General features: G+C 41.0%; 1 long non-coding RNA gene across 1 annotated transcript; it reads right to left on the bottom strand.

Annotated features, from left to right (window-relative positions):
* Positions 1 to 5,041: 5,041 nt before the first annotated feature.
* Positions 5,042 to 13,581, bottom strand: LOC119625779 (uncharacterized). Its single transcript, XR_012095574.1, has 4 exons — positions 13,424 to 13,581; positions 10,182 to 10,304; positions 9,155 to 9,205; positions 5,042 to 6,181 (listed from the first exon to the last, which is right to left on the bottom strand). It is a non-coding gene; the product is annotated as an uncharacterized lncRNA (long non-coding RNA).
* Positions 13,582 to 13,869: the final 288 nt, after the last annotated feature.

Genomic DNA, 13,869 nt, shown 5'->3' with positions numbered 1-13,869 from the left:
GCTTGCTTTGACTGGGAAAATCATAACTTGTTCTTGAATGTCATTTGCCATTTTCAAAAGTATCACCACGTTGTTGCCAAATGGTAGTGTGAACTTGGGGTTGCCAAATATTCAGATCTTTACAAGAAAAGCTGGAAATAAAAGTTTTTCATGTATGCAACTAATTTAACTATTTGGAAATGGTAAATGAATCAATACTATGAAGGTCAAACAAAAGCCATCCATTTGTAAGTTGCCAGGCTATGACTTCTCTTCTACTCATAGTCTCTTAGAGGTAGTATTAGGCCCCGAGTAAGTAAGGTCATTCCTTTTAGATAGGACATGAGCTCTTCCACAACTCCCCATTCTTCTCACATCCTGCCATCTTCATTCTTCTATATTTTCTGCCTGTGACCACGAGATGGCTGTTTGTAAACCAACCCCTCTTCCATATTCTATGACATTGATAGGAATCTACCTGTATTTCTCTCAATTCACCATTAGAGGGCAGACATGGAAAATAAAAGATGAAAAACCACAGATTTTGCAACTACTGGTATGTTCAGAGAAAAGAATCCAGGGATCAACCACAAAAGTCATTTTGTGTTTTTCTGAGTTTAGAAGTATTCTGCAAACATAAAGTATGAGGGTGGGAGTGTTCATGCTTTGCAAGAGCTGACCTCTATAGAGAGTCTGCTCTAAGAATCAGAGCTTGGCATTGCTTAGGGGCCTAGCTCAGGACAACCAGGAACATGGCTTCTTTCAGAAATTCTTACAAATAAGTAAGAGATTCCATATGCTCTCTCACAGTCACACTTTTCTGCTGAACACGTCTGTCAAAGGTAATCTCTTTGATAATCATACATTCTTTGGGGAAAGACTATGGAGCAGAGTAGGGATAAGCCAGCCTCTCCCAGTGGGCAATGGGCAATCACAGTGTTCAGTAGCTGGAAAAGGTTTGGCAACCAGCTCTCAAAACAAACAAACAAAACAGCTCTGACTTGTAGCATTTGCCAGTTTTTATGGTGCACATACTCCTTCCTTGGCCAACTTTAAGCTTCCAATATGGTGTCACTGAATACACAGTTGGGAAGAGATGCACACAATGGGCTCTTGCCAACCACAACACGCCTGCTTAACCACGCCACTGACTCCTAGCTCCCACCTCCATTTCAAAGTTACATCTTTACTGTAAAAGCAGGCCTGTCCCTAATATTTTTAGGGTTTAGGATACAGGTACAAATGGAGGCCCACATACTTTATGTCTAGACATTTAAGGTATAAATCAAACTAACAAACTGTTTGCTAAAATATGTTTTATTCTGTTGCCTTGACAAATATACCTTTATAACTACCTGGAAAGCCAGGTTTAAATTTAGAATTCTATGCCTGAACACGGTTACATAGAAGAAGCCATCTCTGGCCCTCCATCTCAGGCTAACTCCCCTTCTCTTCCCACCCTCAGCACCGACAAGCCCTAGCCCTTGCTTCCAAGCTCTAACCACACACTCTGCAAACAGCTGCCCCTTGGCCATTTCTTAGGCCTGGGTGTGAGCACATTGAAAGGGTAGTCTGTGCACAGAATGGGATGAGGGAGGAGGCCACATTCACCTAAAAGTGGACTGGTGGTTATTTGAGAAGGGAATTACAGGGCCTCAAGTGCCTGAAGCATGGAGGTGGGGGTTAGGCTCCAAGAGGGCATGTCCTCGTTGCTCTGGGGATCCCTCACTCTTTGGGCCCAAGACCAACATGGCCCAGGACCAACATGGGCCTTTTAAAGTACAGGACTCAGGTCAGTGCACTTTCTCTCCCACTCCTGAGAGTGACTACTGCACAAAAGTCTCTCCTCTGTCAGGATCTTCTGATGACCTTCAGTGTTAAACATCCCTCCCTCATTGAGGCCCCTGAAATTCCAATCACTCAGACAGTATGTACTGGTTACTACAATGTGCTGGCTCTGAGCTGACAGCAAAGGAAGGAAAAGATTCTTCTGCCTCAACATTTCTTTCTTTTTTTTTTTTTTTTTTTCCAGACAGAGTCTCGCTCTGTTGCCAGGCTGGAGTGCAGTGGAGCGATCTCAACCTCTCACTGCAACCTCTGCCTCCCAGGTTCAAGCAATTCTCCTGCCTCAGCCTCGTGACTAGCTGGGATTACAGGCACCCACCACCACGCCCGGCTAATTTTTGTATTTTTAATAGAGATGGGGTTTCACCATGTTGACCAGGCTGGTCTTGAACTCCTGACCTCAGGTGATCCGCCTGCCTCAGCCTCCTAAAGTGCTGGGATTACAAGCATGAGCCACCACACCCAGCCTCTGCCTCAACATTTCCAAAAGGTTAGTCCATTATATTTGGGTCTTCACTTGTACTTTAGTGCAGGGGTCAGCAAACCAGGACCCACAGGCCAAATCCTGCCCACTCGTGTTTGTACTGCCCATGACCTTAGAATACATTTTGAAAGGGCTAATGAAAAAAATCAAAAGAAGTATATTTCTGGATATGAGAAAACTATACAAATTCTAATTTCATTGTCCATAAAGAAAAATGTACCAGAACACAGCCCTCTTGGTTTACATATTGTCTATGACTACCGTGGCTGTTGACTGGTTGTGATGGAGGCTCTTTGGTCTACAAAGCTCAAAATATTTACTCCCTAACCCTTAAGAAAGTTTCCCAACCTGTACTTTAGAGTTAAGTTTCTTTCCTGTGTTTCTCCAAAGAAGATTGGTGGTACATAGAGTAAGAAGGATGTGAGCCCCTGAGAGTGACAGACAGGACTGGCTGGATTTCCTAGGCCAACTAAGGATTCCTAAGCCTAGCTGGGGAAGGTGACCACATCTACCTTTAAACACAGGGCTTATAATTCAGCTCACACCCAACCAATCAGGTAGTAAAGACAGCTCACTAAAATACCAATTAGGCTAAAGGCAGGAGGTAAAGAAATAGTCAATCATCTATCACCTGATCACCTGAGAGCACAGGGGGAGGGGACAATGATTGGGGATGATTGGGGATATAAACCCCAGGCATTCGAGCGGGGAGTGGGCAACCCTCTTTGGGTCCCCACCCATTGTACGGGAGCTTTGTTTTCACTCTGTTAAATCTTGCAACTGCACTCACTTCCGGTCCATGTTTGTTAACGGCTCTAGCTGAGCTTTCGCTCCCCGTCCACCATGGCTGTTTGCCGCCGCCACAGACCTGCCACTGACTTCCCCCCTCTGGATCCAGAAGGGTGTCCACTGTGCTCTTGATCCAGCAAGGTGCCCATTGCCACTCCCATCAGGCTAAAGGCTCGCCATTGTTCCTGCACGGCTAAGTGCCCGGGTTCATCCTAATTGAGCTGAACACTAATCGATGGGTCCACCATTCTCTTCCGTGACCCATGGCTTCTAATAGAGCTATAACACTCACTGCATGGCCCAAGGTTCCATTCCTTGGAATCCACGAGGCCAAGAACCCCAGGTCAGAGAACAAAAGGCTTCCTGCCATCTTGGGAGCGCCCACCACCATCTTGGGAGCAACCTGCCACCATCTTGGGAGCTCTAAGAACAAAGACCCACTGGTAACAAGAGGGAAGGGCTGAGAGAGGACAAAAAGGTGGACACCAGAATTTGGGGCTGGACAGATTGCAGAACTTCACCTCCTGAGAAAAAAGCCTAGGTACATAAGGACCAAAAGAGTAAGAAAAAATGGGCATGGGAGCCTGTCATGCTTCATCAACACACAGACCAGTCTTTGCCTTAGTTTCCCTCATTAATCCCATATATGGTCTCCATTTAATTGGAACTTTAAATCTCCGCTGTAGAACTCACCATAGTGCCTTTGCTGTGTAATTAATTAACTTTAGGGTTGAATGGCATTGGGGGCTCATTATTAAAACATCTACAGCAGCTCTGTCTAGTATAAAGATAATGAGAGCCAGCTATATATGTCCATATTTTCTAATAGTTTCATTTTCAAAAGTAAAAAGAAACTGGCAATATAAATGAACTATTTTACTTACACCAATATATCCAAAATATTATGATTTCAATATGTAATCAGTATAAAAATTACTGAGATATTCTATATTCTTTTTTTACACTAAGTCTCTAAATCTGGTAAATATTTTATACTGACAGCACATCTCAGTTTGAAAAATCTCATGCTAAATTTTCACCAGTAATACTTGATCTGTATTTATATTTCATAAAATTAATGGTTGAAAAAGTAGATTACGTGCCCTTTTCACAAGGTGGCGCCAAAAGCAAAGAAGGAAGCTCCTGCCACTCCTAAAGCAGAAGCCAAAGCAAAGGTTTTGAAGGCCAAAAAGGCAGTGTTGAAAGGTGTCAACAACAAAAAACAATATCTGCACGTCACCCACCTTTCTGGTGGCCCAAGACACAGCGACTCCGGAGGCAGCCCAGATATCCTCGGAAGATTGCCCCCAGGAGAAACAAGCTTGACCACTATGCTGTCAAGTTTCCACTGACCACTGAGTCTGCCATGAAGAAGATAGAAGACAACACACTTGTGTTCATTTGGATGTTAAAAACAACAAGCACCAGATCAAACAGGTTGTGTGACATTGATGTGGCCAAGGTCAACACCCTGATTCACCCTGATGGAGAGAAGAAGGCATATGTTTGACTGGCTCCTGATTACAATGCTTTGGATGTTGCCACGTTGCCAAAAAGATTGGGATCATCTAAACTGAGTCCATCTGGCTAATTCTAAATATATGTATATCTTTTCACCAGAAAAAAAAAATGTAGATTACATACTCAAAGTATTCTGAACATGCTTAAATATTTTCTAATATTATATGAAGTTTCAATTTTTAAATGTAAATTTAGATTCATTAATATTAAATAAAATTTAAAATTCAGTTCTTTAGTTGTTATAGCCACATTTCATGGGTTCCATAACCACATATGGTTAGTAACTACCATATTAGACAGAGTGGCACTAGATAAATTCATGGAAACTGAACTTCCAAGCATTGTTCTCTTTTATTGGTTTCTGTCAACAATAGGATGACAATTAATATTAACAGAGCACTTATTCTGTGCCTTTAAGCTCTTCAAGTCACAGGGAACTGTCATAAGAGCAGACATATACAGTCATGTGTCCCTTAACAATAAGAATCCCTTCTGAGAAATGTGTTGTTAGGTGACTTTTGTCATCATGGAAACATCATAGAGTATATTTACACAAACCTAGATAGTATAGCCTACTAAATACCTAGGCTATATGGTATAACCTATTGTTCCAGGGTTACAAACCTCCACAGCAAGTTACCCTACTGAATACTGTAGGCAATTGTAATACAATGATAAGCATTTGTGTATATAAACATATTTAAACTTGGGAAAGATGCAGAAAAAATACAGTATAAAAGATTTAAAAAGTATGACACCTGGATAGGGCACTTACCAAGAATGGAGTTTGTAGGACTGGAGTTGCTCTGGGTGAGTCAGTGAGTGAGTGGTGAGTGAATGTGAGGGCCTAGGACATTACTGTATATTATTGTAGATCCTATAAAGACTGTACACTTAGGCTATTCCAAGTTTATTAAAAATATTTTTCTTTCTTCAATAATAAGTTAACCTTAGCTTACTGTAACTGTTTTACTTTATAAACTGTTTACCTTTTTAAACTTTTTGACTGCTGTAATAACACTTAATTTAAAACACAAACACGTTGTATAGCCATACAAAAATATGTTCTTTCTTTATATCTTTATAAGCATTTTTTTTAACCTTTTTGTTAAAAAATAAGACACAAACACATTAGTCTGGGCTTACAGAAGGTCAGGATCATCAACACCGTTGTCTTCCACCTCCACATCGTGTCCCACAGGAAGGTGTTCAGGAGCAACAACATGTATGGAGCTGTCATCTATAAGAATGCCTTCTCACACCTGTAATCCCAGCACTTTGGGAGGCTGAGGAAGGCAGATCACTTGAGGTCAGGAGTTTGAGACCAGCCTGGCCAACATAGTAAAAACCTGTCTCTACTAAAAATACAAAAAAAAAAAAAAAAAAAACCTAGGCACAGTGGTGCACATCTGTAATCCCAGCTACTCTGGAGACTGAGGTGGGAGAATCACTTGAATTCAGGAAATAGAGGTGAGATTAGCACCGGCCTGGGTGACTGAGTGAGACTCCTCAAAAAAACAAAAACAAAAAATATGCCTTCTTCCATAATATCTCCTGAAGGACCTGCATGAGGTAGTTTTACAATTAATATTTTTTATAAGTAGAAAAAGTACATTCTAAAATAACAGTAAAAATTAGAGTACAGTAAATACATAACCCAGTAAAATAGCCATTTATTATCATTATCAAGTATTATGTCCTGTACATAATTGTATGTGCTATACTTTTATAGGATTGGCAGAGCTGTGCATTTGTTTACACCAGCATCGCCACAAACATGTGAGTAGTTCATTGTGCTACAACGTTAGGATGGCTACAGGGTCACTAGGTAATAGGAAATTTTCAGCTCCATTATAATCTTATGGAACCATCACAGTATGTATGGTCCATCGTTGTCTGAAACGTCATTATGTAGCACATGACTTATATACTCTACCGAGGTAAGAAATTTACATTTTAATCCAAGAATAATGGAAACTCATTGATGAGTTTTAAATCAGCAGAATCGGGTAAATCTGGTTTATGCTTTAAAAGGATCACTCTGGGTGGAGAAAGGAAGAGAGTGCGGCAAGAGTGAGAGCAGAGAGACTGGTTAAGTGGCTCTGGCAGTCATTCAGGCTGGAGATGAGGGAGCCTGGGCTAGGGTGGAGACAGTGGAGATGGTGAGAACTGGGTCTCCAAAATCTACTTGGGAAGTGGAGAACATAGTACTTGCATACAGAAGCAGAAGTGAGAGAAAAATCAAAGATGACACTGAGGTCTTTTCCATGAGCCAGTGGTGAAGTTCCACTTACAGAGATGGGGAAGACAGAAGGCAAGCAGGCTGGAGTGGGGAGCAGGAGGGAATCAAAAGTTCAGTTTAAAGAACATCAAGTTTGAGGCACTAAATGCTCATCTCTGGTAGGCAGCTGGATATTCAAACCTGGGGCTCAGCCAGGAGGTTGAGGTTGGAGATGTCAGTTTGGGAATTTGAGGGCCAATTTTATAGGTCAAGTTGCCTGGGCTAGAGCCCCCAGTTAATCAAATATTAACCTAGGTATTGCTGTGAAAATATTTTATTGCTGTGACTAAAACTCATAATCAGTTGAATTTAAGTAAGGGAGATTATCCTGATTCAATCAATTGCAAGACCTTAAAAGTAGAACTGAGGCTTCCCTGAGAAAGAAGTTGTTTTGCCTATGAACAGCAGTTCACTCCATGCCCAAGAGTTACTCTTCCTGACAGCCTGTGCTATGTAAGAATCATATAAGAAATGCCTTGCAATAAATCTCTTAATATATATTCTTGCTTGCTCTCTTTCTCTGGTTGAACCCTATCTGATATAGGAGTCCTTAACAAATACATGATACAGATGGTATCTTATGCCAAGCTTGTCCAACTCGCGGCCTGAGGGCTGCACGCCACACAGAATGGCTTTGAATGTGGCCCAAAAACATTATGAGATTTTGTTGTGATTTTTTTTTTTTCCAGCTCATCAGCTATTGCCAGGGTTCGTGTTTTCTATTTGTGGCCCAAGACTATTCTTCTTCCAGTGTGTTCCAGGGAAGCCGAAAGATTGGACACCCCTGTCTTATACCATGAGACTGTGTGAGATCTTCCAGAAAAAGAAAAGAGAAGGACCAAGGACACAGCCCAGAGTAAATCAACATTTAGAGGTCAGTTAAAAGAGAAAACAAAACAGAGAAATAGCCAATAGCGTAGTTTTCCCTTCTGAGTGTTTATTAGGTTTGGCAATTCAGAAGTCATTGGCAAACTTAGCAAGAGTGACCATTTTTGTAGAATAGCGAGATCAGAAGCCATATGCCTCATGTGCCTTCATCTTGAATCTTCACAGCAACCCTTAAAGCTAAGCATCATTAACCTCCCATATTGTTCAATATTATGTGTGGTGTTGAAGACTGAAGCTCTGGAGCCCAAGTGCCTGAATTCAAACCCTGTCCCCTCTGCCTACTGACTGTGTTACCTGGCACATTATTTAACCAGTTGAACCTCAGTTTTCTCATCTGTAAAATGAAGTTACTGATAAACCCTCCTTCATATCATTGCTTTGGGAACTGTATGACTTATATGTAAAGCCCAGAGAAAGCTCCCTACACAGTAACTATCTACCTTATCACTCCCCTTGTACAGATGAAGGAACCGAGGCTCTCAGAGCTATCTGTAGATCCCAAAATCAATACCAAGGGCAGAAAGATGTCAGCCCTGTTGTTCTCTAGGACTTTACACCCTGAGTTAAAATTTGAAGCATGATTCCCACTCAGGGGCAGCAGCTCAGATTCAGGTTCCTTTGAGAGCAAGAGGTTTCTCCCAGAGGACAAGTAAGCCAAGCGAGCAGCAAGACCCAGTAAACAAAGTAAATGTTTGATTAACTGGTACTCTCAGTTCCTCACATGCCCAGAGACTGAGCTGGTCATTTGCAGGTAATATGCACATGCCTTAACTGTATAACATGAGCATCACATCAAGTAGACAAAAAACTATACACCTACATACAGTAACTTGGGGTTTTGTCTCATGTTTCTGAACATGATTATCATCTTCCCAACCTATTCATTCAACTTCTCTAAGTTCTCACTGTCAATCTAAGCAAGAGAGAGGCTCTCTAAAACAAGAGGTAATTATTTGGGAATAGAGAATTGCAATAGGAATATGCATGGCATGGTAAACTACGCATGTATTCAGGGAGGGAAAGGAAGACAAGATTTTTCAAGAAAAAATGAGGAAGATTATATAATTGTTCTGAAATAATTATCTTTGGCTACAAAGATCAATAACAAGGGTAAGAACAGTCAGACTGGACAGGCAGCTGCTGGGCAGATGTCTTCGTAGAAGTAGTTTTTGCAAAATGGCCTTTGTGCAAGGTTGCAGTTTTAGTAATTTTTTGTGACAGTTTCTGTTACAGGCATACAAGCATGAAAACCCTTACTTCATGGCTTTCCCCAGCAGTATTTGTTAGAGTTTTCTTAACATTACTGACTCCATTTTGATTCTGAAAACTTTCACACCACATTCCTCTTCGGCCTGGCGATTTCTTACCTCTGTCAAGGTTATTCATTCTTTGTGAATGTTCCAATTATTTCCAGGATACTAGAAAATAAATTACAGTAGGCAAACATAATTACTATGAATAAACTCTTTAGGAAAGCAATAGGATGTTCTATATCCAGAATCAAAATTATGTTTGCCTATCATGTTTACATCAAGCTAAATCATGTTTACCTTTTACCTATCAAATTCCATTTCTGGGAATTTCTTGTGAGAAAATAACTCAAGAGAAGGAAAGGAAGTAATAGGCATGAAGATATGTTATTCAGTTAGATTTTCATATCTCTGTAGCAATTTGAAAATTATTTTCTCTCTAATGTAAAATTTTTTTAATCTAAAACTATGTCTGCACTCATCACATAACAGAAACTACACAGAAATTATGTATGCAAGGTAAAAGGAAACAACAAAGAACGTTGTTTTGGGCCATCTTCTCTCAACGGTAGCTTTATTACCTTACACAATAATTTCATCTCTCTAAGACCCAGTTTTCTCATATGTTATATGAATATAATAATCAATATCCATTAAGCATTTTCTATCTCCCAGGCACTGTGTGTGCTAAATGCTTTACAGCCCTTATCTCATTTAATCCTTCAGTGATCCTATAAACGACTCTTATCTTCTTTTTCCAGATATGGAAATTGAAGCTCAGAGACATGAAGTGCCATATGCAAGATCACACATTAAAAAGGAGAGATAGACAGGATTTGTTTTTTGTTGTTATTTTGTTTTGTTTTGTTTTCTATTAAAAGCACTTCCCATAAAAGATGGGATTTCAGTTTCTTCCCAGATGATCTGTGAACCAGGGCTCATAATCACCTAGCTATAGCTGATGGTAGTTGTGAAAATTAAAGTTAGGCTGGGCACAGTGGCTCACACCTATAATCCCAGCACTTTGGGAGGACAAGGCAGGCAGATCACCTGAGGTCAGGAGTTCAAGACCAGCCTGGCCAATATGGTGAAACCCCATCTTGACTAAAAATACAAAAAATTAGCTGGGCATGGTGGCAAGTACCTGTAATCCCAGCTACTTGGGAGACTGAGGTGGGAGAATCATTTGAACCCGGGAGGCGGAGGTTGCAGCGAGCCGAGATCACACCACGGCATTCCACCCTGGTGCGACAGAGTAAGACTCCATCTTGAAAAAAATAAATAAATAAAGTTAATATGTAAAAAAATTTTACCATATTGAACTGCTATATATCTGTTTGCCTCATGGATAACTGGGTAATCCAAAACACTAGGAATCAGGAGAGAGGATCCCAGAAGGTGCCCAGACGTAGAGGCAGACCAGAAGTTTGGGACCCAGAGAAGAATAATGATGGTAATTAATTTATATTAGGTGCTGACTATGTACTAGACACTGTTCTCATTGTTAACTCATTTAATACTTATAACAACTCTATGAAGTAGGCCGTATTATTATTCTCATTTTATAAGTCAGAAAACTAAAGCACAGAGAGACTAAGAAACTTTCATGAGGTTACATAATCATGCAATAAGCCATGTCTGGGAGAAAAATCCTAGGCAATCATGGCTCTGGATCCCACCTGCTTTGTCACCTTGCTTTAGCTGACTCTGAAAGATTGTACCAACATTCTGCCACACAATGTGGTCATTTCATAACTCTTTAAAGATTGTGGGTGAATATTTTCCTGCATTTCTTTGGAAGGTCAATGAATGTTGCCATAGTGTTTATATGATTTTTTTTTTTTTTTTTTTTTTTGAGACGGAGTTGCTTTTGTCACCCAGCCTGAGTGCAGTGGTGCGATCTCGGCTCACTGCAACCTCCACCTCCTGGGTTCAAGTGATTCTCCTGTCTCAGCCTCCTGAGTAGCTGGATTACAGGCGTCCACCACCACACACGGCTCATTTTTGTACTTTTAGTAGAGACAGAGTTTTGCCATGTTGGCCAGGCTGGTCTTGAACTCCTGACCTCAAGTGATCTGCCCACCTCGGCCTCCCAAAGTGTCGGGATTAGAGGTGTGAGCCACTGTACCCGGCCTGATTTCTCTGAAGAATAAACAAGTTTTAACGAGCAAACGACTTGAACAGACATTTCTCAAAAAAAAAAAATAATAATACAAATGGCCAATAATCACATGAAAAGACGCCCAATGTTACTAATCATTAGGAAAATGCAAATCAAAATCACCATGCGATACCACCTCACACACATTAGGATATCTATTATTTAAAAGGAAATGCCAAGAGTTGGTGAACATGTAGAAAAACTGGAACCTGTGTGCATTGCTGGTGGGAATGTAAAATGTTACAGCCACTGTAGAAAACAGTATGGCAGTTTTTCAACAAAATTAAACATAGAAGTACTACATAATCTGGCAATTCTATTATGGGGTATATATCAAAAAAATATGAATGCAGGAATTTTTTTTCCTTTCCCCCCCCGCCCCCCCCAATACACGGTCTTTCTAGTTGCTCAGGCTGGACTGCAGTGGCACCATCATGGCTGACTGCAGCCTCCACTTTCTAAGCTCAAGCAGTCCTTCTATTTCAGACTCCTGAGTAGCTGGGACTACAAGTGTCAGCCACCACAATCAGCTAGTTTTTTATATTTTGTAGAAACAAGGTCTCAGTATGTTGATCAGACTGGTCTTGAACTCCTGCACTCAAGCAAACCTCCTCTCTCAGCCATCTGAGATTACAGGTGTGAGCCACTATGTCTGGCTTTTTTTAAACAACACCCTCTTGTGCAGGAAAGCAAGCACTTGAATAAATATAGGTACGCTATGTTCATAGCAGCGTTATCACAATAAAGGTGGAAGCAACCTAATATGGGCTAAATCCCCCCAACAAAATTCATATGTTGAAGTCCTAACACCCAGTTCTTCAAAATGTGGCTGTATTTGGAGATAAAGAAATAATTAAGGATAAGTGAGATTATTAGGGTAGTCCTAATTCAATATGACTGGTGTTCTTATGAGAAGAGGAAATTAGAACGGGGGAAACTATGTGAAAACACAGGGAAAAGATGGCCATCAACAAGCCAAAGAGAAAGGCCTAGAAGAAATGAATCCTGTGACACCGATCTGGGACTTCCAACCTCCAGAATTGTGAGAAAATAAATTTGTGTTATTTAAGCCACCCAGTCTGTGATACTTTGTTATGATAACCCAAGCAAAGTAACGCATAACTCAAGTGTCCATTGACAGATGAATGGATAAACAAAAAAGTGGTATATACGTACAATGGAGCATTCTTCAGCCTTATAAAGGATATTCTGATACATGCCACCACATGGATGGACCTTGAAGACATTGGGCTAAGTGAAAAAAGCCACTCGCAAAAGGACAAATATTTTATGATTCCACTTATATAAGGTACCTAGAGTAGTCCCATCCATGGAAACAAAGTAGAATGGTGGTTACTAGCGCCTGGGGGAAAGAGGAAAATGGGGAGTTATTGTCTAATGGGTATGGAGTTTCAGTTTGGGAGGATAAAAAAGTTCTGGAGAAGGATGGTGGTGATGGTTATACAGCAGTGTCAATGTGCTTAATGGCACTGAACTGTATGTTCAAAACAATTAATGACTCATTTATGCATATTTTACTACAGTTTTTTAAATGAAACAACTAAGAATTCATAACAAAATAAAATGTGCCGGGAGCAGCGGCTCACGCCTGTAATCCCAACACTTTGGGAGGCCGAGGTGGGCGGATGGCTTGAGCTCCAGCCTGGCCAACATGGCGAAACTCTGTCTCTACTAAATATACAAAAATTAGCCAGGAGTGGTGGCGTGTGCCTGTAGCCCCAGATACTCCAGAGGCTGAGGCAGGAGAATCGCTTGAACCTGGAGGTGGAGGTTGCAGTGAGCCGAGATCGCGCCACTGCACTCCAGCCTGGGTGACAGAGCAAGACCCTGTCTCATAAATAAATAAATAAATAAATAAATAAATAAATAAATAAAATAAAACAGTATTAGGTTTCAATTAGGGAAACAGAAATCATTCTAGATATTTTAAACAAAGAGAAATTAATACCAGGAATTGGTTATAAAGGTGTTGGAAGGAGAAAAAGAAAAAAAGTCTCCAAAAGATTAGCAATTGCAGAAAGTGACTACTAACCCTGGGACTGAAGAGGGAAAATGGTGTCACCCGGGGCCCAGAAACACTGTACCTCTGAGGCTGCCATATCCAGGCGTCTGCCCCCGTTGGTCACAGCCTTTGCCTCTACACCCTCTTCTCTCCGCACCCTCAAGAGTCCCCACCCCCACCCTGTGACTCCCAAAGGCATTACCAGAAACCGGGAATAAATGGCTTTTCCCTTTCTTTCACTTTCCAGTCTCCTGCCAGTGCCTCCTGTTGGAAGATCCTAACAGAATAAGCTGGAAAGGATTCTGGGAAATGTAGTTTTCAGGCTTCCAGCCTAGAGGAGACTAGAAGGGCAAGCTGATTGAGGACAGACATTATCCAACCCGTAGGCCTTTAAACAAAGTGATCAGGGAAAAAAAAAAAAAAAAAAAAGAGCAGCAATGTGGAGGAATAAAATGAAGTTTTGAAACTCACAGGATCACTGTGGACATTCGTTATTTTGTATCCAGTCTTTGGTTGAAATGCCCGTTACTAATCCATGGGATTATGTGGGGCTATATCACCTCCTATTCCACGGGGGTAGACAAACCACCCAAACACATCAATCCCTATTTCCTGTCCCCTTGAGCAGTGATTGGTTCACGGGCAGGT

Source organism: Chlorocebus sabaeus, chromosome 15, assembly GCF_047675955.1.
Source record: "Chlorocebus sabaeus isolate Y175 chromosome 15, mChlSab1.0.hap1, whole genome shotgun sequence".
Lineage (NCBI taxonomy): Eukaryota > Metazoa > Chordata > Mammalia > Primates > Cercopithecidae > Chlorocebus > Chlorocebus sabaeus.
The sequence above is the reverse complement of the archived record's forward strand: the minus strand, read 5'-3'. Positions and strand labels throughout refer to the sequence as shown.